Below are 25,341 nucleotides of genomic sequence, written 5' to 3'. Positions count from 1 at the left end.
GAGAACACATTTATTATTTCTGAAAACAAATCCTAGAGAACGTATTGACAGATGATATTTTAATTGGTTTGGCCTCTCAAGTGATTAAATAATCATGAAAGCTCTTCTGTTTAACAACTGCTTGAGGTACTTTGTATTGTTGGCTGCAAGTGGAGCACTTTGGAGCTGGTAATGATGTGATTGATTTTTCCATATCAAATACAATGTTACGGTCCATTGTTTCCATAGCAAACATATAGCATCTGTCTTCACATTCGAACGGTGATCCCGTGCTAGCCAGTAATATTCTAGATGACCACATCCTTCCATTACTAGTATGAGTGGATTAATATTGATTTTTCCCCCTCTTCTCCAAGACTGCAGGTCTGTCTTAACAGCAATAATTTACACAGCTGGTATATAAGGATATGCTTACTCCTCCTTACTTTCATGGTACGGATTATTGCTTTGTCTGAAAATTGGTTTCTGCTATTTTTAACCCCTAAATGGGTTGAAAAGGGTAACACACTTGGCAGCCCCTGCATTATATGGCCACATGTTTCTAATAACATCTTGGAGCGATCAGAAAACTTTGTGCTTTTATAGCCTGTGCAAAACTTTAGAAAAACCGCAAGGAGCTGGCAGAAGCACATAATACCCGACTCTGAATGCATCCTGACTGAGTTAAATACCAGGAATTCTCAAAGTGTGTGATGTGTGTGTGTGTGTGTGTGTGTGATGGCTTTAAATTCTGGAAACCTCAAGTTAAGTTTTTTCTTTTTTTTCAGCAGAATATCTTTGCTTTGCTCAATTACAATTCCCATAACGTCTTCACCATAACCACAGGGCTGCCCATTCTCATTTTTGCAAAATCCTTCCAGAATGTTCCCTGGCCTGGAATTCTTCATTCTCTGCTGCTGTTGCAAAATTCAGATCAAGTTTTACTTTCTCTCTAAAGTTTATTGCAATTTTGCTTTTTCCTGGTCATTTATCCTTTTATAGTTTTCTTTTAGTAGAAGAGTACGTGTGCTGAATATCAACTTATAATTGCAGCATCCCTTTTATTTGCATAGTTTGACCCTGAATATAACTCAGGATGTAGTAAGCTCCTAGAACAAAGACATAGGTGCAGGAATGAAACCACAGGGTCTGGCAAATAGTGGTTATATCTGTGTGTGCTGTGCTTCATCATTCTTGAGTTTCTCACCCAGCACTTGCTGTCACATGAGGCTAGTGTATGATGATGTCGATGAAAATGTGCAGCGTGGATGGCATTCCTTGTTCTGATGCAGAGTTGCTAGAGGGCGGAGTTAGGAAGGGACAAATCTCAGGTCCTTGCTGAGACTGGCTATGGCTGACCCTGGTTTCCTTTGAGGTCTTGGCTACAAATGACGTAACACAAAGAACATGGCTGTCTTGTGCCTGTGGTATTCCAGGGCTACAAACTGTGCCTGGTGCTCAGTGAATATTTGCTGAAAGACTGCATGAATTATGGTCATATATTCATTTATTTTGCTTTTTCTGCAGCTTGTTTTAACTGACTTTGGTGCAACAGACCACGGTGTCCTGACTAATACAGTGTGGAACTAAGTAACATCTAAATCCCCTCTTAATGCTCTTAATGCTCTAACTTGATGCCTTTTTTTTTTTTTTTAAATCAAATTGGTGTTTCTTTTGCTTTAGAGAATGCTGAAATGATTAGGTACCATTTACCCAAAATCTACTTTATGCTTTTTATTTATATTTTCTAACAAAACGATGATAACTTATCAAATTTTCAGATGTAAAAACATGCTTAGTGGTTTACATGAGTAGGTGATAAATTAAAATTTGAATCCACATGTTTTCTTCTAAGCTTTTATTCTCTTTCTATTCTATCATGCAGGCTGAGGAAAACCCCTGGTGATACACTCTGTTTACTGGTGTTTTGCAATCACTTTGAGGAATGGCTTTTGTGACTCATGGTAAATATAGTGATTTTCATATGCAGATTGGCATTTCTTGATATTTGTGAAGCATCTGGCCCATAGGTCCATTTTAAAATATTCATAGTTTTACTTGATCATTCATATTTTTACTTGATCATTCCTATCCTTAAGAAGTCTGTGCAAGGCCGGCGCCGCGGCTCACTAGGCTAATCCTCCGCCTAGCAGCGCCGGCACACCGGGTTCTAGTCCCGGTCAGAGCGCCGGATTCTGTCCCGGTTGCCCCTCTTCCAGGCCAGCCCTCTGCTGTGGCCAGGGAGTGCAGTGGAGGATGGCCCAGGTGCTTGGGCCCTGCACCCCATGGGAGACCAGGAAAAGCACCTGGCTCCTGGCTCCTGCCATCGGATCAGCGCGGTGCGCCGGCCGCAGCAGCCATTGGAGGGTGAACCAACGGCAAAGGAAGACCTTTCTCTCTGTCTCTCTCTCTCACTGTCCACTCTGCCTGTCAAAAATTAAAAAAAAAAAAAAAAAAAAAAAGAAGTCTGTGCACAGATAATTTCCCCATCAACTGCACAGGAGATGTTTTGTGTGTGAAATGTTCAAGGAAGGAGAGGAATGATTAGGAAAAGCTTTGCACAAAGAAAGTTGCTTTAATGCATCCAGCAAGGGGGCGGTTATGAGCAGGTGGGGCTTTGGCAGCCCAGGACGTACCCGTGGAGGGAGTGGCCAGAGGGCGGGCGAGCGTGGGCAAGGAAGTAATGGTCACCTGCACGGTTTATTTCATTTCCTGTGAACCTGATGAGTGACGACTCTGGAGCGGGAACCATTTGCATTGGGATTTTCTTGTTTGACTCCTTGTTTAGTTGTTTACACAGCAGATCGGTCACAGTACGAGATGACAGTAGAAACTGACTATCGGGACAAAATGAGAAGTTTGAGTTGAATATCAATTATTTTAAAGAATTCTTAGAAAACCTGGAGGTTCGGGCACAAAATTAGGACACAAGTCAGGTTGATAGAAATTACTCTCTGCCTAGTTGGGAAACTAGTGCTTGGAGTACTCCTGCATGCATGAAGAGGCATTTTTTTTCAAGTTCCTGCTGTTTACTTGTGTGTATTACATACTTAGTTATTTTTGTTATAGGCTGAAGATCTGTGTTCCCTCCTAATTTATGTGTCAAAACCCTTGAGACCACGAGTGTCAAATTGTTAAGTCAACAACAGGAGTCACAGTGTACTTACTTCTCATGTGGGATCTGTCCTTAATGTGTTGTCCAATGTGAAGTAATGCTATAACTAGTACTGACACAGTATTTTCCACTTTGTGTTTCTGTGTGGGTGCAAACTGATGAAATCTTTACTTAATATATACTAAATCTATCTTCTGTATATAAAGATAATTGAAAATGAATGTTGATGTGAATGGAATGGGAGAGGGAGCGGGAGATGGGAGGGGTGTGAGTGGGAGGGAAATAATGGGGGGGAAAGCCATTGTGATCCATAAACTGTACTTTGGAAATTTATATTTACTAAATAAAAAAAAAAAACCCTTGAGACCGTACTACAAAATATGCTGTGACTTGTTAGTAGGGCTTCTAGGACGTAGAGTTAGCGGGTGGGACCCTCATGATGGGGTTAGTACCCTTGTAAGAAACTCCAGGGACCTAGTAAACCCCCCAGCCCCACTGGCTCACCACGGAAGGCTGCCCTGAGCAGGCAGCCCTCTGCATCCCCAGAAAAGAGCCCTTACCAGAATCCAGCAGTGCTGCCCTACTGATCTGATTTGATCCTCCAGAACCATGAGAAACAAATTTCTGCTCTGTAAGCCATCCAGTCTATGGTGTTTTGCTAAGGCAGCCCAATCTGGAGCACTGACATGCAGCCTGTATGGGCCTTGAAGAATTCTTTAAAATATGGCTGTTATATGGCCCTGAAAATTCTTTAAAATAATTCATATTCAACTAAAACTTCTCATTTTGTCCCAACAGTCAGTTTCTACTGTAATCTCATACTGTGACAGATACAATGTATAAACAATGAGTCGAACAAGAAATCAAAGTACGTGACCTTGAACACTGTGTCACTGTCACATTCACACCCATGATGTGTTAATTTTTATCTTTAATTAGTAGACTGCACAGCTGAAAGAGTGAAAGTTACATTTGAATTGTTGTCTGCATCAGCAGCAGCCCCCTGCCCTGCCTCTGCTCTGTCCCACAGTGTTGGTGCCCTGAGTTAACTACTTTCATCTCCTTTGGTTGCCTTTTCTTGTTTTCACTGTCACATGTTTAGATACTTTTATGTTGCTATTTTGAATCCGTCTGGCTTAGACATTGTCTATTGATTCCCTGCTAATGTGGTCAAAGTTTTTAACTCTTTTACATCACCAGGGCCTCATTTGCTCCCTCAACTTTGAATGATTATATAAAGGGAACTTTGGCTAAGACGTTCACATAAAGATTAATCTGTTTATATTGTTTTCCCTGGCAATATCTTTACAATATCATTTTTATATTATAATTGAAATATTTGCCTCTATCTAAGAAGCCGTGCTTTCAAAAAAATTCATACCCTGAAAGATGAGTTGATCAATGGACTAGGTGTCCTACACACGATGAATTGACCAACTGAGCAACTGATAAGGTGTTTGGCATTGTTCCTCTGTCCATGTGTTTCCATTGTCTCCTAGGTAACCATGAAAATGCCAGCATCCTGCTCTGTGGAGGCAGGTCCAAAAGGTGGTGGCTAACACTAAGCATTTACAAGAAAAAAATGCTTGGCATAGCCATAACCCCAGGACTAATTAGTTTTGTCATAGAATTGTTAAAGATGGAGATTATATTGCCGTAATAAATTTATATGACCAGATTTTCATGAATTTCTTAGAGGGTCATCAGCAAGCCTTCTCTTTAAATATTACCATAACCAATTTTTTTCTGATCTAGTGTAGTTCGTGATATCTTGTGTCTCAAGAGCTCCTTGAATATCCATGTGTAGCAAAATGATTTGAAATTACACAAAATTTTGCTTAAGTAGGTACAGTTCTTTTTTATTTATTTATTCATTTATTTTGACAAGCAGAGTTAGACAGTGAGAGAGAGAGACAGAGAGAAAGGTCTTCCTTCCGTTGGTTCACCCCCCAAATGGCTGCTACGGCTGGTGTGCTGCGCTGATCTGAAGCCAGGAGCCAGGTGCTTCCTCCTGGTCTCCCATGGGGTGCAGGGCCCAAGCACTTGGGCCATCCTCCACTGCACTCCCGGGCCACAACAGAAAACTGGACTGCAAGAGGAGCAACCGGGACAGAATCTGGCGCCCCAACCGGGACTAGAACCCAGTGTGCCAGCGCTGAAGGCAGAGGATTAGCCAAGTGAGCTGTGGCGGTGGCCCAAGTAGGTACAGTTCTTATGAGCTGTTTTATCCAAAGTATCCTTGGTGAGGTTTTTTTTTGGTGGCTATTAAATTAAAAATTAATGACGACTCAGAGTATGATCCATCTGGACAGACCTAGCTGTGGCTCCTTGCTCAGATTTAGAATTGGTCGAACTTTTCTGATTCCCCAGCTAAGAACTATGTAATCCAGATGGTGAAGGTAAAGTCTATTTTTGTTTATACTCTCATAAGAAATGTTCTCTCACAGCCACTTTATTCTAGACCCATTTGTGTGAAAACCCTGTCACTGTAATTTATATATTATTATTTCAATAAATTCACTGACATTCTTATTGTATTCAAATTGTTGAAAAGAGGATTTAAAAGTTTTGGCATTTGTCATTCAAGGGAATATAGGCTTTATTCATAAGGAGGCACATGAGACACACTTTTAAGTATCTTAAATAGATGTTCAGGGCTTCTATTTTTCCTTTAATAAATATCAATCTATCACCTAATGGCAGAGAATTCTGCGAGGCAGAGTGGGGAGCACACCGGCATACCTGGTAGACCGCAGGCCTTTCCTATTATCTGTGTTGATAGTAAGGGAGATCTGAGGTGATTTTAGATGAGATCCTGTGTTAAATCTAAAAGGAGGAAAGAAGATGTTTTTCTCCTCCACAATCCCATGGTCACGGCTTTATCTCTACCAGGTTCATCTTGAGAGCATGCCAGTAGCTGTTTTGGAAGTGGTCCATATTTCTCTTTCTATGGACAACATGGCCTTGCTTTGGAACCCTTGGTACCGGTACTCAAACATTTATCCCAGGATTCTCAGGTTAGGGCTTGTCAGGAACGTCACACACTCTGCTTATCTACCACAGCCACCTCTAGCATCGATGGAGCTGCTCGGTTACATGGATCAAAGGATAGGGGCTCTGAGAGCAGAGCCTGCACCTGCCGCCTGTCCCTTCTTGGTCCTGCCCCCTCTCAGACCGGCTTCCCACTGAGTCACCTGATAAAGGGATATAAGTAGTAGCACATGTGTGATATTCCCAAATTCCTAAAGCCAGGGCCCCAGACTCTGTGTTGGTATAGACCTTTAGGAGTGCAATTGGCAGTGAGTTATCCTTTGCCATGCAGGACATAGCACAGCATAGCTCAGACTCTGAGACTGATGAGTTCCTGAAAACTCCATCCATAAAGCAGGACTCTAAGTGCCAGTGTGGTTTGTATCCTCCAGTCTTTTCAGAGAATGTGTGTACTTGATACATCCTGGCCCTGAGGTCTGGTTTCCATGCTACCATAGTGAATGGGCATAGGGTGTTTGTCAGGAGTCAAAATGGCCAGTGTCCCATTAGACTATGTTATGACTGAGAATCACAGTGCTCTGGTCCTAGGATAGGGATTTGCAGATGTGTTATTGTCCATCCCAGGTGAAGGAGAAATGCTTCAAATACTACCTTTAGAAAAGGATTGAAAACAATGCCACAAAATTAATACCAGCGTAAAAAGTCTTGGGTCTGGAATAGTAGCTAACGTGGAGCTACCTCACTCATAATCTTATAAAAATACCATCAAATATTATGTTCCTTGTGGGTTTTGGAGGAGTTATAGCAGTGAACCATACTGGGATAAAATGAGAAACTTCATCCCTACTAAATATAAGTCTTAGCGAATGGCGCTAATTTCTATTTTCTTCAAATCCTCTGTTGCTTCTCTCATTCACTATCTTGGCCAGGTAAAATCATGGAGAAGTTTCATAAGGTCTCTTACTTCATAGCTTAAGACATCAGTGAGAGGATTCTGCCATGTGTACCTTTCATAGTTATGCAGACGGATTCGCTGTGGATGAACTGTGGGACTCCATTCTACCAGGAAGGCCATCATGAGAGCCTGAGCCTTCTGACATCAGCTTTAGCTTGGACTTTTTATCTAATAGCCCCCAGAAGTACAGGCACTGCACTTTCACCAGATGTGCACTCGTTCTGGTCAATGGCCGCAGGATTTGCTAGGGTCAGGGCACAGGCTCTCTCTATACTTGTTATATTGCAGGTGTCGTCATTAACAGTACCTGATTGCCCATCCAGCCAGTGGGGTCTCGGTTTGAGAACTGGCTTAAGGTGTTTTCCCATTGTAGACACTGCCATCAGGCTCCAGGTCCCCCTTTCCTGATGTTTTAGGGGCATGGAAGTCAAGTAATGCTCTCGTCTGCCCCTTTCTCTCCACCCCAGAGATATGTGTCCGGTAGCTGTAGATCTGTTGTGGGTCAAGGTCTTCCAGTTGCTATTTTGGTTTTGCTGCTGATTATGTAATTGTGTATGGCTTGCCTTTGCTGTTGAAATAGCATCAGTTGGCTTCTGCTGTTCCATAATATTGACATTTGAAAGCACTACCTTATAACAGCATCTGCTACCATGAACTACAAAACCCAGCTACCTCTGGGTTTTTCACCCATTCTGGTCCTATTTACCTGTGAATTCTTTATCATTTGAAGGCCGGCAGTGGTCTCTCAGCCTTGGTGGGTATCGTGGGCAGCTGGCAGGTCACTGCCCCTATATAGTAAACCAATCTTGTATGCTCAGCTTTCGAAGGATTTTAGGTTCTTCCCTAATAGCATGCCACGAGGTTCTAGAAATCCTACTTCTTTTACTCTTGGCTGTCACGGTTTTAAACTTGAAGGAGTTATGTGTTATGTTAGGACAAGCTGTAGGGATCCTTGCCATAGTGTCAAATCCAGAGAACATGGCCATATGAAGGAACTGTCCTGTGCAGTGCCACACCCCACTTTCCCTGCCACCGCACCCTCCAGATTGTCTTCAGGCACCTCTGGCTGTTCTGCTGTTCTATATTATGGGTGTACCATAGCCTGCTCATGGAGAGTAATTTTTTTAAGTATTCTGAACGCTCTGTCCCTTTTTGAGCAACGTACAGGCATAATTGTAATTGTGGCTTTAAAGGTGAAGAGGAGAGATGGGGCTAGATCATAAGAACACAAGCGTCACACCGCAAAGCATTTGGTTCAGGTGAGAACTCTGCACAATCTCTATGAAGTGGGAACAGCTGCTCGCCTTGATCTAGCGCGAAGGGGCCACTTTGGCCTGCTTAGAGCGCATGCGAGAATCTGGAGTTTCCACCTGCGTCTTAGGTGTTTGTCTTTTGTTTGTTTCAATAGAGACCCCAGTTTTACACAGGAGCTATCCAGACATCTTTTCTTAAACTCCTGAACGCTGCGTATCAAGTCTGGCTCCTGATTTTCAGTCGACCTGCCTTCTGGCTGTAGTAGATGAGGGAATCTACATACTGTCATGGAAGATGTGTGGTTGCTGCTGTAACTTGAGTGCTCACTTGGCTGATCTGTGTCTTCAATATTCTCCCAATTACCATAGCCTACTCACTCTATGTGCCAGGTGTCATGGGACCAGACTCCAGAGTTACCAGCTAAGCACCCTTTTCCACTTTTACCCTACCCCAAACTACTCCAGATCAAAGCCTTAGATTATAATGCTCCAGAATGTCTCATCACACCACTTACTACTAGAAGCAATCTGGCTTACAGTGAATGCTACTGGGGGCGGGGTGACTTCCTAGAACCAATTCTTTTAGGTCAGGCTCCCTTGAGGCAAACATTCAGCCTTGGGGCTAAGTGTAAGTAGTTTATGTGGGAATCCACCCAAAGAAAAATAGAAATAAGAGAACAAGGAAAGAGTCAAGTGTCATCATTGTGACCGTGTGAGGGCCAATATCACTCTGGCTTGTACGATCCATCCTAGAACATGTCCCAACTCTGTCCTACTGGGGAGTAAAGAAGGTGCTATTTTATGCACCAGGTCCTGGAGTCGTGGCTGAGGGCTGTTCCAGCACTGTCTGCCTGCCACATGGACAGGCTCAGCATGTTTTCGCAGCCAGAGAAAGTCATTAGGCAGAGTCTCAGGTGGTGCCAATGATACTCTGCTGGATTATGTGGGAACAGTAATGCCCCAGTGACATGCATAGGACTCCAGCAGCATGTACTGCAAGTGGTGGCACAGGCAAAGGAGGAACCACAAAGTGTAGCAAGGAAGAAGTCTTCCAGAACACACACATGCATTATCCTTACATGGGACTTCACTTCTTTCCTGGTTAACCAAAGTAGGACAGTCTTGGTGCAGATAAATTTGTAGGTTTGATGTCAGGTCATCAGCTGATGTTTCTTTTTTCAAAACAGGCTGAGGACATAGGAAGAAGTTAGAACAGTGAAGAATGTAGGACCTTGAAATATGTTAAAAACATTTTTTTAAAGTTGTATCTATTTACTTTTATTAGAGACAGAGACAGAGATAGAGATAGAGATAGAGAGAGACAGAGACAGAGAGAGGGAGAGAGAAAAAGAGATAGGATATGCTTCCATCTACTGGTTCACTCCCCAAATGCCAGGAATATCCAGGGCTGGGAGCCCCAGGAGCTGAGAGCCAGGACATCAACCCAGCTGTTCCATGTGGGTGGCAGGAACACAGTTACTTGAGACATCACCTTCTGCCTTCCAGGTTCTAGAATAACAGAGAGCTGGAAAGGGAGTTTGTGGTAGACTTGAACCCAGGACTTGAGCCCAATGTGGAATGCAGGTCTCCCAAGTGACATGCTAATTACTCAACCAAATGCCTACCCCTGTGGCTATTTTTTATATTTATTACAGAGAAGAAAGTGAAAGAGCTGACAAGGTAATGGAAGCCACACTGAGTTGCCGGGCAGCTCTACAGGACAAATTGAGGGTCATCCACATAGTCATGGTCTTACTCTAGAAGCATTAGTAAGTCAAGCTGGGCCAGGCTTTCAAGATAGATTTTTTGTATGGATGAGTGGTTGAAAGCATGGAGAAACAAGGATGTTAATCACTCACACACACACACACACACGCACACACAGAGGTTGAAGGACTGGATTATACAGTCTAAGGTAAGTAGAAAAGACGGGAATACTGTAGGATGCTTGGTAGAAAGAAAAGAATGTCTTCAGGGCAGCCAGGCTGTGGTGTGCTGAGCACAGTTAAGTCTGAGAGCCCCTACTGGGTCACAAAGGGCAGATGAAAATTCTGTTCTCCTCTCATGCGAGGTATTTTGGCAGGAACAAATATAAACAATTCAAAAACAGGAAACTTGAAACATCCTTCAAGGAATGACTAAAAATCACTCAGGTACTTAGCATAGCCCAAAGAAAGCTTGTAAGTCAAAACGAATAATGTATTTCACACACAATGATTGCAAATGCTTAAACCAACTGAGTCTCCTTAAATGTGGACCTCTTGCTGTAGTTTGAATGGGTTTCCTTTACAATTCAGGTGTGGCCAATATGCGAGTGTTAAGAGCTGAGGCTTTTAAAAGGTGAAGGTTGCTGTCCCTTGTCTGGGACTGGGGCTGTTCTGAAAGAGGCATTGCTCAGTCGTGGGTGGGCATGGTCTTTTGCTCTTCTGTTGTGTGAAGATGCAGGAAGAGGGCTCTTGCCAGCCCAGGCGCCTGTGTCTTGGTCTTGAACTTCTGGTTTCCAGAACTGTGAGAAGTAAGTGTATCTTCTTTATAAGTTAATCAATCTCATGTTCTGTTGTAGCAGCATAAAGTAGAGTAAAACACTAAGACTTGGACTAATGGATGTGTTAAATTATGCAAACATTCAACATGTTGATTAGCTACATGAGCATGTATAGATGGGACAAAATATTAACATGAGGTTTTTAGTAAATGAGTGTTGCCTCGGTACTCCTTAGGCAGCGCCAGCGTTCAAAGGACCTGATGTACAACTACAAGGAGTAGATAGAATCAGAGTGTGGATATAGAAACACACAGAAAACCCTCAAGTTGGTAGTTGAGCAAAGTTGGTAATTGAGAAAAGCTTCCTTTAAGGAACCAAAGAAGTTATTTTCAACAAGTGGGCACAGAGTAGCAGAATATTCTGTTAGAGGTAGTGAAGAATCAGGATCGGAAAGGGAAAATTGAAGGCTGATCCACAAGTCAGGCTAGGGAGCTGAGCGTGCCCCGGGGAGAGGGGAACCGAGGGAGGAGAGCAAAGTGTGGAGTGGGATAGGCTTAGGAAGTGAAAACAGCCGAGTCAGATCAGTGCATAGGCAGGTGTTATGAATACAGTCAAGGGGCTGGCATTGTGGTTTAGTGGATAAAGTTACCACCTGTGATGCCAGCGTCTCATATGGGCACCATTTCATGTCTGTGTTGCTCCACTTCTGATCCAGCTTCCTGTTAAAGGCCTAAGAAAACAGTGGAAGATGACCAAGTGCTTGGGCCCCTGTCACCCAAGTAGGAGATACAGAGGAAGCTCCTAGCTTTGGACTGCTTGTTTAGGCCATCTGGTGAGTGAACCAGCAGATGGAAGATCCCTCTGTCTCTCTCTTTCTGTCCCTCCCTCTCTCTCTGTAACACTTTGAAATAAACAAACCAAAAAACAAACCTTGATGGAGAAGCCAAGAACAGCCTCAGCTTGGAGACATCATACATGGTTCTTACAGGAGTAAGATTTGTCCAAATCATGGGCGACCCATTACATGCTGATGAGAAATTGAGTGGGCAGGTAGGGACGTGGGAGTGAGAAGTACTGAGAAAAGAACAGATCTTCAGAAGTGAGGTGTGGTGAGTGGACATGAATCTTTCCAAGCTTCGTATCTACCAGTAAGAGGGGGAGTTCTCACACTGCATCTGAGAGAGGCAGATTTAGAAATGGGAGCAACAGCTCCTGGGGATTTCAGTAAGAAACTTACATATTCACAACAAAGGAAACCAGGAATGCTCAGAATCTTGGATAACCACTCCCAAGAGGAATGTCAGGCCCAAGAGAATGGCCTCTGGGTAGAATGAAGGAATAAACTGGAGAGTAGAACCTTAGCACTGAAGTACCCGTGCAAGACAGAGTATGGTACTGCAGATCAGGTTATAGATGAACAAGCAAGAACGAACAGGTGACCAGGGGTTTTCATGGGCTTCGTTAGTTTGTTTCAGTTTCTGAGCCTGGAATTGATGGATGCCCGAGATATATGAGGAGGGAATTCAGGTGGCCAGTGAATTTGGATGAGTGATAGAATACCAACTGTTCTGATGCAATTTAACTGGAATTCAGCATTTTCCTGAATACTGAAGACGTGGGATTATAGATAGCAGCAGTGTTGACCAACAGAAATTGGTGTCTTTGTGTCTGTGAGCATTGTTGCTGACCTCATTTCACGGAACCTCCTCCATATTTCACAATTACACTGTGACTTCATGTATTGATGCTGAAGTACCTTTATGGCTAAATCATGAAGCTGTTTTTGAAAACATGGTCGGGGCCAGCACTGTGGTGCAGCGGGTTAACGCCCTGGCCTGAAGCGCCTGCATCCCATATAGGCACCAGTTCTAGTCTAGGCTGCTCCTCTTCCAATCCAGCTCCCTGCTATGGCCTGGGAAAGCAACAGAAGATGGCCCAAGTCCTTGGGCCCCTGCAACCATGTGGGAGACCCAGAAGAGGCTCCTGGCTCCTGGCTTTGGATCGGAGCAGCTCTGGCCATTGCAGCCATCTGGGGAGATGGAAGACCTCTCTGTCTCTATCTCTCCCTGTAACTCTATATTTCAAATAAATAAAAAATAAAACAAATGGTAGCTGTATTTTATGGGTTTCATGGATTTAAAAATAATGATTGAGAAAATGGGTCCAGAGGCTCCCCATTCTTGCTAGGTTGGTCAGTCAGGGCTGTCCGAGAAATCGGGAGCTGATGGTGTGAGCGTTGCAGACGGGGCTGTGCTGAGGCTGGCTGTCCTCCACGGACCGCTGGGAAAGTCTCCTCCCTGCCCCTGTCCTGGCTTACGCTGCCCGGAGCCCTCTGCCTTGAGGCTCACGGCATGTTCCCATGATCCCGTGCCGAATTTGCCCTTTTTAAATACGGAAATCAGTCCTGTGGGATTCCGGTCCACTCTGATGGCCTGATTGTTCACTAGGACTTCAGTGTATCTGCTACTGAGGCCCCATTCAGCCATAGCGCTTGCAAAGGGTCAGTGGCACACACACAGGTTAAGGGCTTTGCTGGAGAACCAGGTGGCCAGCCAGGGGTAGCCTGCAAATTCTGCAGGCTTAGACAGGCTAGTTAAATAACATGAGGCTACAGTCCCCAGGCTTACCTGGCCCGGGCACCGTATGTTTGCTGGTATTTCCTGCTGCAGGCACATGACTTGTGTACATGAAGAGGACCGACTTCCTAGCGAGCCCTGAGGGAGAAGAATGACACCACCAGAGAAGAGAAAGGGACAAGACTGTAAATTCCAGGGGCCCAGTGTCAGGAGGGGAAATCCTGTCTCGTTTCCCCAGGTGGTGGCAGCTGAGTAAATTAACGAGCAAGCAGCTGTAATGCACTGCCTTGGAATTATCCCCCAAGACTTCCAGGGCCGGTAAGGGGCTGAAGATACAAGACAGCGCTGCTGCAGGTCTTGAGCCTGGGGAGGGGGAGAGAGCTGCTTCTCTCTGCAGTTGTCAGCGTTGGAGGAACCGCCTCCCCTGGGAGAGCATCCCTTGCACAAAGCCTCATAGTACAAGTCACCCCCGCTGGTGCGCCAGGATCCAGTTTCTGAGAGTACTGCCGATGGAGGGAGGACATGCAAAGGAATGGCATGGGGAAATTGATGCAATGATTCTTAAGCAGCCAACAAGGTAAATGCTTCTAGCATGAGAGTTTTCATAGTAAATGCTACCACTGCATGTTTACATCTTGATAGAAAAGTACATAAATGATCAGCATTGATGACTGCCAGGCATTGCATTGTCTGTAAGAGGTCGTCTCGCCTCATTCTGCAATAATCATAAGAGATAGGTACTGGGGCCAACACTGTGGTGCAGTGGGTTAAAGCCCTGGCCTAAGGTGCTGGCATCCCATATGGGTACCGGTTCAAGTCCAGGCTGCTCCTCTTCCAATCCAGCTCTCTGCTGTGGCCTGGAATGGCAGTGGAAGATGACCCAGGTCCTTGGGTCCCTGCACCTGCATGGGAGACCAGGAGGAAGCACCTGGCTCCTGGCTTTGGATCGGCACAGCTCTGGTCGTTGTGGCCATCTGGGGAGTGAAGCAGTGGATGGAAGACCTCTCTGTCTCTGTCTCTCCCTCTCTCTAGCTCCATCTTTCAAATAATAAAATAAATCTTCAAAAAAAAAAAAAAGAGAAAGGTACCATTATTTTTTTTTTAATTTTTTTTTTTATTTTTTTGATAGGCAGAGTGGACAGTGAGAGAGAGAGACAGAGAGAAAGGTCTTCCTTTGCTGTTGGTTTACCCTCCAATGGCCGCCGCAGCCAGCGCACCACGCTGATCCGATGGCAGGAGCCAGGTGCTTCTCCTGGTCTCCCATGGGGTGCAGGGCCCAAACACTTGGGCCATCCTCCACTGCACTCCCTGGCCATAGCAGAGAGCTGGCCTGGAAGAGGGGCAACCGGGACAGAATCCGGTGTCCCGACCGGGACTAGAACCCGGTGTGCCGGCGCCGCAAGGCGGAGGATTAGCCTAGTGAGCTGTGGCGCCAGCCCGAAAGGTACCATTATTAACCCCATTATATGTTTGGGGAAGGTAAAGACCAGGAATCATAAAAAGATGGATTACTCAGTGTTAGTACTGCTCATAGTGAATGGAGCCACGCGGTTAGCACCTTCTTTAACCTTCCTATTTTTCTCCAGCTTACACAAACAGATCTCATTAAGATAATCTCCTAAAAAATGTAAATCAATCATTTTTTAGAACCTGTGTAACCAAGAGACTCAAACTTTTTAAAAAAGTGTTGGCTGTTTTGTGAAGTCTTGAAAGTAACAAAGAAAGCCATTTACCCGGTGTAACATGAAGGGAAAGAAAGCAGTTCATGGTGACCCGATCACCTCTCACATTTCTCCAGATTAGGATGTGGCTGTGCAAGTGACATGTCCGCAGCTCTGTGCTGATGAGTAACCAACAAGGACAATATGAAAATGGCATACATTGTAATCTAGCAGTAGTGTGTGCTTGCACAATGGATTCCAGCTAAGCACAGATGTTTTCTACCTAATTGGTACAAAGAGTTTTGTAAAGGGAAATTAAAAGATTATTTGGGGACAAAAGAATCTTGAAGTAGATGTGTAGTTTTTATGCAATATGTATTTCCACAATCTTTTTGAAGAGCCCTCCTAAATTTGTATATAAAACACACAGTACTTTATATTTGGTGGGTATTGGTGTATCAGGTTTTATTCTACAAGTTTGTGACCCAAGTTATTCCATCATCATAATAGTTGCTGTTGAAGGACAAAGGTAAAATTTGCTGAGGTCAAATATGGTGATGTTTTGTTCTAATTCTTGGATTTTGTGTTCTTTTTAAGAAACTTTTGTGTAACTGAAGATCACCAAACCTTTCCCTGTGTTTTCTTCTATAAATTCTACAGTTTCATTTGCAGCAACTTGTTGTTAACATGTGCAATAAAGTCAAGGTTTTCTTTACAGACATTTTGTTCCCAAACTATTGTCTTGTTGAATTATCATGGCAACTTTGCCAAAAATCAGTTGTCGAAAATAATGTAGGTCTGTTTCTAAAATTTCTATTCTTTTGTGTTATCTTGCTTATTCCAGAGACTCTTAATTAAAGTAGCTTTAAATACATTTTGAAATACATAGAGCAAATACTTTGTTATTTTTGAAGTTGATTGGGGTAGTCCAACTCCTTTGCATTTGGAAGTTTTAGAATAAATGAGACAACATCTACAAAAAGCTGATTTTGATTGTGTTGGTATTTAATCTGTAGGTCAGTTGAGGGGGACCTGACACATTGGTAATACTAAGTCTGCTGATCCATGAACATGGTATCCCTCCAATTATTTAGATTTCTAGTTACTCTCAGGAATGTTGTGTAGTTTGCAGTGTGCTGATCTTGCACTTTCTTTGTCAAATGAATTTCCATATTTTTATATTTTCATAAGTGGTGGTATTTCAGTTTCCAATCATTCTTTGCTGATTTCATAAATACGATTGATCTTTTTGTTGATTCTGTATACAATTACCTTGCTAAACTCAAGTACTTTTTCAGTTGACCCCCATAGTATTATCTGCTGCTAAGGACTATTTTATTTTTTTGTTTTCAATTAATTAACAGAATCTGCTGTTCTATGATGAATAGAAATAGTGAGGTCATGCCTACCTTCTTTCTGATCTTTGAGGTAAAGCAATGAACAATTCACCATCTAGTGTGAAGCTAGTATTGGGATTTTTGTAGATGTATATTTTTTGTTTGAGGATAATTTTTTTCTAATAGTTATGAGAGATTTTATTGTGAGTGTAGGCAGGATTGTCAAATTCTTTTTCTGCACATAGTGAAATAGTCTCACACTTGGTGATTTTAGCCTGTTAAAATGATTCATTGATTTTTCAAATGTTACTCCAACTTTACAACCTATAATAAAAATCACAAGTTGTATATTCTCACTTAGAAATTCTTGAATTTTATATGCTTAAGTTTTGAGAGGATTTTCATGCCTACATTCGTGGGGAATATTGATGGGATGTTCTCTTACAGTGTTTCTTTCTGATCTACTAAAGAAGATAGTGCTGGTTTCATCTGAGTAAAGGAGCGTTGGCTTTCTTGGTCTGGTAGTTCATGAGGGATGAATGTATCCTCATTAATCATACTGCATGACCTAGCTGATTAGGTTGCTTTGTAGGAATATTTTCAGGATGCATATTTAAATTCTTTAACAAATAGGAAGTTTTTAGGTTTACATATTGCTTCTTGTGCTTGCTTTCTTTTGTTACTGTTGTTGCTTTTAGGAGTATGCAGGCTGATATAAGTTGTTAATTTTGTAGCATAAAACATTTCATATTTATTTTAATATCTGTGCAATATTTAATACCATTATCTCTGATTACTAATACTGGTAATGTATAATGTATCTGTTTCTCCTGATTAGCTATAAATATATTAATATTACTGCTCTTCTCAAAGAGCTGGTGTTGGGGGTCATCTTCGCTACTTTATTTCACTTATGTTAATGCTTTCTATTCTTCTTTCACTATTTCCTGTCTGTTGACTCTAGTTCTGATTTCCATTGAGTTGAATCTTACGTTTCTTTTCTAATACAGGCATTATTGTTGGAAGAGAGCCTCAAAAATCACTAATTTTTTAATAACATTTTCATTGTAAGTCAGCTCCAAACCCTGTCTGATTTCATTTATGAATGCTTGCTTGAAAGATGGGTCATTTATAGAAGCGTAGGTATGCTACCTCCAATTAAAATGAAGTTTACAGAATATGAGACTATGAAGGATCCATGAGTTAGAAATACACACGGACCCTGTAGGAATTCATAAGCCATAGGGAAAATGATGGCAAGGGCTTTTCCTGTGGAATCCCTATGGATGGCTATTTCCAGGAATCTTAGCCTGTAGACTGGCCTCTTTGGCTTACAGTCATCATGGTCATCCAAAAGAGCATCCTCAGACCTTGGTCTTCAGGATATTTCAGCTCCACTTTGTATACCAAATTAGCTCAGTGTTTTTTTGGTTAAGAGTTAAATTGGTCCAAACTAGGCCATATGTCTGCCTCATGGTGCTGTGCCCAAGTTGAGAGGAGTCATTTGTCAAAAATGTAGACAGCTCAGTGCACGCAAGGGAAAGGGTACAGATAGAATTGCTCTTCTCACAGAATAGAATGTCATTAACTGTGAGGGTACTAGAACAAGATCATGAAAGAGACTGCGCACTTTCCTCAATTTTGGTGAAATTTTTGAATCTGTTTCATGTGTGTGGGTTACAGATTTTTTTGCATCAACACTGTTTTTTTTTTAAAACTCCATTTTCCACAGTGTTTTGAAGCCCCCTCCTACTTAGGCATGGAAGGAGAAGAGAAGGAAAAAAAGATGCCAGCTAGATCTTCTGTGCTGTTGTGATTCTTGAACTTCATTAATACACCCACTGAGGTCTTGGTCATGGTAAGGATTCCTTGGTCAACGCAAGTGTCGCCTCTGTTTCGCTGATGCCTTTGGGGTCCCTCCAAGGGATCTTGCTCGTGTTAAGGAAGACCCAAGCCTTGGCTCTCTCATGTAGGAACAAATCAGATTTTTGAAGGAGTCCTCTGCTTCTGAAAGGTTCTCACAGAACCAGCTCTCCTGTGAGACCAGGACAGGTATCGGCAGCTCCAGATTGAACATAGTTGGAGTCCATGATGGGTCAGCTGGAATGAGAGTTGTAGCCTCCTGCAGGGAGCAGTGCAGCCCAGGCGTGCAGTGTTTAAGGGATATAGATGCAGTGTCCTCCTGACTCCCAGCCACATTTCCTTGGGTCTCAACTACGTCCTCCTCCCCTATGGAGCCACAGAAAACATCTCTTAAGAAAGCAAAGTCCTCTAAGTCACAGGTTCCACGGAGTTCAGCGGATAATTCTGTGCTAATGAAGTCGATATAAAATGTGAAACAGACTAGATTGTTCCATAGTGAGAGATTATGCATCAACCAAGGATCCAAATCCTAAACTGCTGTGCAGCACATTTTTAAAATGTGGAATGTTGTCTAGAAAGTGGTTCAAGCTAAGTAAATTTGCTTGCACTGATGACCTATTGCCCACAAGAAAAATATGATGTGTTTCTAAAATGACCGGGTCTGTGCGATCGTCTTTCCAAGCACTTGTTCTCTCGTAAAGTTCTTCAAAGAGGTGATGAGGCTCTCTGCACTTTGCAATTCAGGCAGTTTTTAAAGAGGAGGAAATTTCACTGGTATGGCCTGTCTCTCCCTTCCTGACCTCTTTGCCCAGGCATTCATTAAAGTTGAGTTCCTGGCTCAAGTCAAGGGAAGATTTTAGTTATTATCCTTGGCAAAGGAACTCCCCATTGTGGCTTTGATTTGAACTTGAGCTCTTCTAAGTGCAGCGGTCACATGTGAATTTGTTGTGCTTCCTGGCAAATGTTTCAGGAGTACATCTGATGCAATTCTGATGAAGTATTTGTTTTTTAGTGTTTCTCTAATACACAATAAATTGTAATTTATGAGGCGTAATTGAAGAAAATTCTAGAGGAAGTTGTGTATAAGATTAGGGGGATTATTAAATCAACTTTATTGTGTTTTCAAAACTTAAAAATGGTTTACAGCTATAATAAATTGCTTTAGGGTGCTATCAACCCATAAATTTTAATAATTTAATAAACATTCTGCAGTTCGATTGGGCTCAGGGCCAAATCCCAGGGCTGGCTTTGCGTCGTGTATGGTAGTACGCGTTTGAGTTTACCTGGTTGGTAAAGGAACAAACTGTTCTCATGCATGACACTGAGTAATCGGCCATTAATTTTAATGAACTGAAAGAAGGGGCTGAAGTCTGAAGTCCGTATAATAAGGGAGGCCACCCCTCCCCCGTCCGTAGCCCAGCCATTGTGGCTGTTTTGCCTCTTCAAAGAAAGAGGTTAATTTGATTTCCTGCCGCCCTTTGACCTTGAAAACCAGCTGTAAAAGTAATCACTCACCTTCTCTTTGGGAGCTTCTAAGTGCAGTGTTAAAATACTTTTAAAGTAATAAGGTTAGAAAATCCTCATGATTGACATGGAGCCCCTGCTATGTATTGGCTGAGTGTGGTCAACCTGTCCATCTCATCGAGTAAATCTTGAGTGTGCTTTTTGGGTTTCTCTTCTGGGGCCACCTGTGGTCAGTTGCTGGGTTAAGGCTGACCTGTGTGCAGCGTCGGTGTCAGCTTCAAATGAGTGCCTTAATGAAATGTGCTTAATTAAGTGAGCACTAGCAAAATCTAGTCACATAGCCATCTAGACGTGACTGTGCCTAGATCTGAACCAAATTAATGAGTGCATATTTAATGAAATGTTATTTTACTGGTATGAATTAAATTTCTCTAAAGTGACTGACTACTGTAATTCAACTTAGTGTTCCACTGTTAATCTGCTTTTTAGGACAATTACAATAGAGGCCAGCATACTGAGGAAACTTACATAAAATGTGAACAATGCTGTTAGGCTCTATATTCTGTGTTCTTTAGAAAGGGCTTTGAGCAGCATGATAAAAATAAGTGTGGTGACTGTTAACAGCACGGAAGTATTTTCTTTTATTTAATTCTCACTTTCTCATCTTACTGATGTGGCTGGAGGAAAAAAAATTTACTTGATTTCTACCCACATAAGAATGTCACTTGGTAACCAGACGTGTGTATTTATTCATTCATGCAAAACCAGCACATGCTAATATATGCACTTGCCATGCCTACATTTTCACTTAATGAAGAGCTTAATAAAAATCAGCATTCATAGCCCTTTCGTAGTCAGATAAATTAGTTAATGCACAATAAGCAGCTCTTATGTATAATGCAAAAGATTAGACTTATCATTTGCATAATGTGCTACCAACGGCCCGCTGTTGAAGCCGTTGACGCTTTCCCATTAAATGAGAGTTGAAAGCTGGGTGACGTCATTCATTCTGGGGAGTTCAAGACCCTCTCTGAGCTCTGTTGACAGTGCCGCTGAAAGCCTTGGTGATGGTGAAGAAGCACCCACTGGAACTGGGAGACAGACACGGGATCAGCCTCCCCGTAGCCGCTAAACTACTTCACTCTGGCCTATGGCCACGTTTCTGTGTAAATAAGTGCAGCTGGAATCTCGTCAGTGTTTGCTGTGAACAACAACAACAAAAATTCTAGGTCAGTGAAGTATGTGTGTCTTGAACTTACAGATTGACCAGAATTTCCAGGGGAAACTAAAAATCGCCAGGAAAGGTGGCTATCTTCCTGCTAGACATGCTTAGGAAAGCCAGGATCCACAGCGTGGGCCCCTACCCCTTCTTCTGTGCTCAGTTATTGTGTCTCTGGAAAACCGAACCGCGTTCTTTGAAAGCCAGTATAATTGTGAGTAAGTACACACGTTTCACAGCTTGCCAAGACTTGGTTCTGCTCAGCCTAGAACATGAGTATTTTGAGTCTTAATCCTGAGCTAGTGTTGATGTGTGTATTATGGTTTTTTTAATGTTTATTGGCTGTCAAGGATGGGGAAGCAGATCATTTTATTTTATCATAGTCAGCTGATACATATTTTTTGCAAAGCTTTGCATTAAAACCCTAACAATGGTAGCTGTGGTATTGCCGCTAAAATATGGCGTGTTTGCATGCCCAGTATCTCTCTTTACCTCATTGCTCAAAACAATGTAGCAAATCTTTGTTCAGTAACCCCTGTAACAACAGTATTTGGACAAACATGAAATGACGATTTCTTCTAGAAATGGCATTTAGTTAAAATGCTTGCCTTGAGATTGAGTAACTTCTGCATTGTACCATTACTTCCACACTAATTTAATGCAATCCTAGGACTTACGAGTACTTAGTCTATCCTATTTTCTACATTTACCATCACTTCTTGGTGTGATTATATGCATGTTAACATGTAATATTTCTGAATTTGCAAGGTGAAAACAAATCTTCATGTAAGGAGTAGGCTTACATACTGTCCTATGGTCTATGACTTGTAGCTCTGAGAAGTAATATGAAAAAAAGCAAAACCCAGAAACAATGTTAAATATTGACAAATATATTCATATTCAGAATTCTGTGTAGACGTAGAGGCCTGGGCATTTTAACCCAAGACGTCCATCTTGAAGAGAATGTTTTCAAGTCTCCCCGACTTCTTGGTAAGCCCAGTTCCCTGATGAGTGTTCATGTTAACGAGCACTTTGGGCTCCAGAGCCCCGGCCACTGCATGCAGAGGAAGTACAGCCCTGTTTCAAGGGCCACTTGCCCAGTTTAAATTATATAAAGAAGTCAGAATGCATGCTTTGAGTAAAATTGTTCGCAAAGGCAGGTGTGTAGTGTTCAGAATTCACGTTGATTTCAACCAAGTGTACACTTCCATTGTAGTCTTGCTGGTAGCAGAGGGTTTTTATTAGGCGCTAATAAGTGGTCTTTGTGAGGGCTGCTATGACAGTCAGTGTTATATCATAATTAGCAGTATTATTTCTAGTTCAAGTAAAATAGCTAAAGGGTCCTCCTGGGATCTATTCTGGGATATGATTTTGTTTAATCTTATTATTAGTGCTAATAAATTTTTACTTTGTTCGAGTATCATCTGTATGCCAATGATTCCATTATTTAAACAAATAATTACTCCACATTACAATTCCTTTTAGAACATGACAATAACAAATCATAGTTATGGCTTATTCAAAGTAAATTAGGTCTAAAACACTAATAAAATTAATTGCAAGATGTTTGATTGGAAACCAAAGCCAGTTGAAACATGAGCTCGCTCGCTCGCTCTCTCTCTCTCTCTCTCTCATGGTGTTTGATAACACATTACTCTCTGGAATAAAACGACCAGCATAAAATATCTCAGCTCTTGTTAGCAAACAAAGAGTAATTGAAACTTGGTTGCTAGGAGACATTTCCCATTGTTGACAATCGTGATTTTCTTTGATTACTGGCACTATTGTTGTTCATTACACAAACGGAATGTTTTTATATAACATGGGAGAAACATACTTTTGGAATCCAGTTGATGTAAGAATATCACCACACGCAACCCAAGAAGTGTTTCTTTACAGGCTCGGCAAGTTAACCGTCTCTGATAAGCATTGTGTTTGTTCAGCAGCTCAATGCATATTTTTTTATTTCTTGTAAAATGTAAATTTCACTAGAATGAAAATTCTGATTGTACAGAACAGATTTTGCATTATCTATAAAATTGAGATTTCCCTACAAACACAAAAATAATGCCTGTGAAAAACTGAAATTCCTTGTTGTGGTGATTTCTTTGAATGGTCAGTGTTACGTCATTTGCATGAAGGGAAACACTGCTTAAAAATTCAAGAAAAAAATGTTTAATTTCAGTGAAGTAAGAATTTAAACCTTCTGGATAAGTAAATAAATTTTTAGCAAAGTGGGCCCTGAAGTACTTAGTTTTCCCTGGCAAGGAATGCTCAAGGATCTTTATTTACAAGGTAAGAGTTAGCATCATTATATTAATCAAAACTTGCAACAAGTATCCTGCTACCCAGGAATGAGCTAGGAGGTCTTCAATTCCAACTAGAATTCTACTGACTTCCATGCCTGTGGGAGCCGGGCGTTGGCACTGATGGTTGACACTGGGGCTGGTTCCTGTCCCCAGAGCTGTGAACTGTATGCAGTGCCACTCTGGTCTGTTATGCATATTCCCATTTTGCAGAATGATAAAAAGCAGACAGGAACACCGTGAGTATCCTTGATCTTCACACTTAGGGCAAACGGAGATATTTGCCCGTTGGTCAATGATGGTGTGCAGGGCTCCCTCTCTGCTGCTTCTCATCGCCTTTGCAGACTTGCAGTCGGAACCATCTTCTGTCTCCCTCCCTCATCCATCTTGTTTATCTATGACAAGTGCCATACACAACTGAGTTTGCAGTACAATCTTTTTTTTTTCCTTACTAGACATCTTAAAAGAGCCTCTGTTTGCAGATGGCCTCATCTAACACCACACAGTTTGACTTCCTCAAATCCTCTCAATGAAGCTGTTGCCTTATTTGCCACAAGTGGCCTCTCAATCTTGGAACTGAGGATTTTTTTATTAATTTTTGTTCTTTCAAGTTAATGTTACTGTTGGTAACGTTGCCTTCAATTTACTTTTCTGTTACTTTTAGAATCACTGTTCAGGGTACCTTCCCAGCCCTCTAGAGATTCCTGTTGTCATCCTAAGCTATTCTGTTCTTGTATTCTGAAGTCATTGTTCTCCAGTTCCTGTCCCATCCAGTTTTATCTCGTTACTTTGTCCTCATTGAGTATCTCATCCCATCTGAGTAGCTCAGCCATGATCTATACCAAGCTCTATGTAAAATTATGTGTGAAGTCCTGACTCTGCCCCATATATTAGGGTTTTTTTCCCTCTCTCCTTCCCTCTCTTCCTTCTTTCTTGTCATTAGAACCCAACTTCCCGTTGACTTGACCCTCGTACATGCTTGGAAATCACGTGATACATTTAGTCATTTCGTATTTTAAACAACCCTACTGATACTAATTATGTGATTGAAATTACTAGTGGTTTCCTGAAAGACAGCTCAATGGTTATTTCAGTTTATCTACCTTTTGTCCTTTATTTGAATTATATCATTTCATACCTATTAAGCATGAAATTATTGTTGCTTTCTAATATTAAAATGTAAATTTAGAGATGTTTTATATTTATATATATTTATATTATGTATGTTTTATACTTTTATGTTGAATCTTCAACATTTAATATAGATTAATCATTTTAAAATTAGATCTAAAATATAAGTAAACAACTTTTAAACTATATAAAATATCTCATCAGTCACTAGGAGTTCTGCATATTTTTCTTCACTTTTCTTATTTTTGGAGTAAAGTTTATTTTATACTGATGGAGAAAGGGACTAATTTGAATGGGATTCTAAAAATTTGAACAGAACTCTTGACTTGTAATGGCTAATCAAATGACTACATGGTACAGAAGTAAAGGGACAATATAATACAACTGGAACGGAGATGAATACAATATTAAGGGAAAGTATACCGTGTTGAGTAGAGAATGTAAACTATAAACACTAGAACAAACACTTTCTAGGGAAAACAGATATAGCTAATAGACCAACAGCTTGATACAAAGGAGAAATAAGTATTAGTTGAACCTTCCAAAATAAAGCAAGGAAAGAGGAAGAAAAGATCCACAGAACTAATAGAATTTTAACAAGTAGCATCATGGCTTACTCAAGCATGCCAGTAGTTGATTAAATGCACCTGGTGTAATCACTTGGCTTTTAGGGCAGAGTCAGAGTGAACAGAAACGCAATGTCCACATGTCCAGAGACTTGACTACAAATGCTCAGTTTTTATATCATAATTCAAAAGAGACTGGATGCTGTTTCCAGCAAATTGTGCTAGGCAACTTGATGCCCATGTGGAAAAATAAAACTCAAAATGGGTGATAGTCCTTACCTCAAAAATTATACAAATTCTAAAGAAAATTCTAGAATAAAATGTGTGGCTTGAGAGAAGACAAATATTTCTTAGGACACAAAAGCACAATCATGTATGGGAATAAAGTAAGTTGGCAATTAAAATTTTAAAACTTCTGTTCACCAGAGGATATCATTAAA

General features: G+C 41.6%; 1 long non-coding RNA gene across 2 annotated transcripts in view; it reads left to right on the top strand.

Moving 5' to 3' along the window:
* The first annotated feature begins 10,565 nt into the window (after positions 1–10,565).
* LOC149126035 (uncharacterized) overlaps positions 10,566–25,341 on the top strand; it is a 31,215-nt gene continuing 16,439 nt past the window's right edge. The window contains exons 1-3 of one of the 2 annotated variants that reach the window (XR_016235304.1): positions 10,566–10,808; positions 11,494–11,610; positions 13,448–13,962. This is a non-coding gene — a long non-coding RNA (uncharacterized LOC149126035). Of the gene's footprint in view, positions 10,809–11,493; positions 11,611–13,447; positions 13,963–25,341 lie in introns of those variants that run through there. The other variant, XR_016235305.1, reaches the window with a different exon arrangement.

Source organism: Oryctolagus cuniculus, chromosome 6 (assembly GCF_051225735.1).
Source record: "Oryctolagus cuniculus isolate XC-2025 breed Fujian yellow rabbit chromosome 6, ASM5122573v1, whole genome shotgun sequence".
Taxonomy (NCBI): domain Eukaryota; kingdom Metazoa; phylum Chordata; class Mammalia; order Lagomorpha; family Leporidae; genus Oryctolagus; species Oryctolagus cuniculus.
Note: the sequence above shows the minus strand (reverse complement) of the source record. Positions and strands in the feature narration are given on the sequence as shown.